Genomic DNA, 3,557 nt, shown 5'->3' on the forward strand with positions numbered 1-3,557 from the left:
AACCCGGGTCAGCTGCATGCAAGGCAAAAACTCTACCTGCTGTGCTAGAGCTCCAGCCCCAAGTTTAAATTTCTTTTGGTTCATGTCATTTTGGTTTAGTTTTGTGTACTCAAAATATGAATACGAAGCCACAGCTCTCTCTTGCCACCTGCGTTCGATGGTCTGGAGCCGCTTCCCTCACCCAGGATATCTGATGGCAATGGGCAGACAGACGATGGAGGAAATAAAGCCAGGCTGGTTGGTATCAGTTGCAGTTTTTCCAATCTCCTCTCCATTCTTCTCTGGGTCTCCTAGATCCTCCCCCACATCCACATCCCCTTGCCCACTCTTACAGCATTAGTTATATTTCCACTCATGAAAGCTTCAGGGTAGCAATTACACATAGGTGTGGTCATACAATCAATGGATGTAAAGTCCTTCCCTCAGGGGAAGCTTCTTTTAGGACAAATTTTGATTCAGCAAGATGACTTGCCTAAGGCGAAATACCATCTATCGGGTGTGTTTCTCCTTCCCTTAGTCCAACAACATTTAAGCATTCATCTTAATTCTACTTCTTGATAATATGAGTCACTTTGTATGGGGACACAGTAAAAGATACATTAAGCTTATAGGATGGCTCTCCTGGGGACATCTTGCTATAGATATCAGACTACAGTGCTCAGGCCAGATTAGTCTTTCCTAACCCTAGCAGGTTCCTAATCCAGTTATTACTTTTTGGATCTTGACAGAATTTGTCCATGACTGTGCTATTAACTTATAGTTAAGTATTATAGTGCTTGACCTGGCCCATTTCAATGCCAGGGTAGCTTACAGCTTGCCCTGGGTCCAACCAGTCCCATGTCAGGACCCTGCTTTTGGGGTGCTAGGAAGTAAGGGCAACTGAGGTTTAAGTCAAGAAAACAGATGCCCAGGAGTGAATATTATTCAGAGTCAATTAGCTCCCAAGTTACAAAAGCATAGCATTAACTGTCTTCCTGTGACTATACAAAAAGGACATTGCTTTGAACTAACTACTCAAAGGACATAAGGAGAAGAGAAAAGCAATATCTCACTTACAAATACAAATCCAGTGTCCTTAGAAGGATTTAATTTACAAGTTAACAGAGTCTGAGTAAGGGATAAAAGTGATTGACCAGTTGGGAAAGTAGAGCACAAAGAAAGAGTTTACAGTTAAACACCGAGGAATGGGAGTGCCTCAGGAGCATTGTGATGGGTGTTACTCAGTAAACCTAAGCTCCCTGTGGCCAGGGAGAAAGGACAAACCAATATTATCCTACAAGTTTTTTCCCTTCCTTATACCTTTAACCTATTTGGTTTATTTTGTTTGCTTCTTTTTGTTTTGTTTTTTTTTTTTTTGCCACATCCAGGGTTGGCCACAAGCAAGGCCAGTTCCCTACCTGCAGTACTATCACTCCAGCTGCCATGTTTGTATTGTTATATATACTTTGCATTGTTTGTTTGGAAGGAGGTAATACCTGGCTCTCTCTCTGTTCAGAACAAATTTCCAATGCTGCTATGGGACCATGTGATGCTGGAGATTGAATCCAGGCCCCCTACATAAAGAGCATGCACTTAACCCATTGAACTAACTCTTGTATGTTATGTTTTTATATTTCAGAGACATTTCCTATAGTCAGTATATATTTGAGTACTGCTTTTATTAGACCAATTTTGCAATATCTGACACTATCTGCCTCTTAAACTGAGAGGCTTATACTACTTTTTTTTAATATGGTCATGAACATGGTTAGGTTCTTTAGGTTTCACAACATTATTCTTTATACTAACAAGGAAGTAGGACAGGGACATTAAAAATGACTCACAGGTGGGAGCTGGGAATGTGGCTCAAGAGGTAGAGTACATGTTTTACATGTATGACAACCTGGATTTAATACGTGACAGACACCGTGTTATCAAAAACCAGGAAAAAGAGATCAACAGAATTTCCTCAAAAAAACCAGACTAATGGCCAGCAGGCATATGAAAAAAATGCTCTCCCTCACTGATCACCAGTGAAGTGCAAATCGAAACAGAGATATATTACCTCACACCAGTGAGACTGGCACACATCCAAAAGAACAAAAACAATCAGTATTGACATGGATGTGTGTGTGTGTGTGTGTGTGTGTTGGGTGGGGGGGGGGAATCCTCTTCCACTGCCAGTGGCAATATTCACTGGTTCATCTTTTATGGAAAACAATATGAATCTTCCTAAAAAAATTAAGAATTGAACTTCATATGATCCAGCAATTCTGCTTCCTGGTCTCTAGCTCAAGGTAAAAAACCCCTATATTCTGAAAAGACATTTTCACTCCTCTTTGTTCATTACAGCACTAAACTGTAACACAACAGTTACAGCACAAAAGACAAAATCTGAAAACAACCCAAATGTCCAAGAACAGATGATTGGATAAAGAAGCTATGGCACACCTTCCCTCGCTGCCCAGCAAGGGATCCATAAGGTATTGTTCATAATTCCCATCATAACTTAAAGGGAAAGTTCACAATGTCCAGAGCCTTTGATGTCCTGCAAATAAAGGAGGAAGATGTTCTCAAATTTTTTTCAGCAGGTACCCAGTGAGCAGGCACTGACCTCGATTTCCAGCACATCTACAAGAGGAAAAGTGACGGCATCTACAATTATAAATGTGAAGAGGACCCTGGAGAAGCCTCTTCTGGCAGCTTGTGCCATTCCTACCATTGAAAACCCAGCTGATGTCAGAGTGATCTCATCCTGGAATACTGGTCAACGAGCTGAGCTGGAGTTTGTGGCCACCACTGGTGCCAACTCCAGTGGCTGGTCGCTTCACTCCTGGAATTTTCTCTAATCAAATCAAGGTAGCTTTCCTGGAACTGAGACTTCTGGTCATTACTGATCCCAGGGTTGACCACTAGCCCTTCACAGAGGCATCTTACATTGACCACCTTCCATTGCTCTGTGTAACACAGACTCTCCTCTGCACTGTGACGGACATTGCCATCCCTTGCATCACTCTGTGGGTCTCATGTGGTAGATGCTGGCCTGTGAACAACCATGGGAGGTCCTGCCTGGTTTCTGCTTCTACAGAGATCCTGAGGAGATTGAAAGGACGAGCAAGCTGCTGATGAAAAGGCTGTGTGACTAAGGAGGAATTTCAGGGTTAATGGATGCCCCGACTCCCGAGTTTACAACTACTCAACCTGAAGTTTCAGATAGGTCTGGAGAGATCCTGTCTCCCTTTGTTCAATTCAACCGTTCCTTACTGAAGACTCTCAGCCTGCCACAGAAGACTGGTCTGCAGTTCCCACTGTTCGGGCTACTGAGTGGGCAGGAACCACCACTGAATGGTCTTAAGCTTGTTTTTCTGGATTAATGCAGGGAATAAAATCAGGCTGATGGAAAATAAATTGAGTTTCTAAAATATGGGGAAAAAACAATGGTACATATGTACAATGGAATAAGATGTGGCTATTTTAAAAAAGACAAAATCATTTAATTTGCCACTACATGGGTAGATCTGGATAGTATCTTGCTGAGGGAAGTTAGAGGAACAGATATAAAATGATCTCTCTCATAT

The 3,557-nt window shown here is 42.1% G+C and overlaps 1 pseudogene; it reads left to right on the forward strand.

Annotated features, from left to right (window-relative positions):
• Positions 1-2,506: 2,506 nt before the first annotated feature.
• On the forward strand, positions 2,507-3,334 carry LOC101556346 (40S ribosomal protein SA-like; annotated as a pseudogene).
• The last annotated feature ends 223 nt before the right edge of the window (positions 3,335-3,557 follow it).

Source organism: Sorex araneus, chromosome 6 (assembly GCF_027595985.1).
Source record: "Sorex araneus isolate mSorAra2 chromosome 6, mSorAra2.pri, whole genome shotgun sequence".
NCBI lineage: Eukaryota > Metazoa > Chordata > Mammalia > Eulipotyphla > Soricidae > Sorex > Sorex araneus.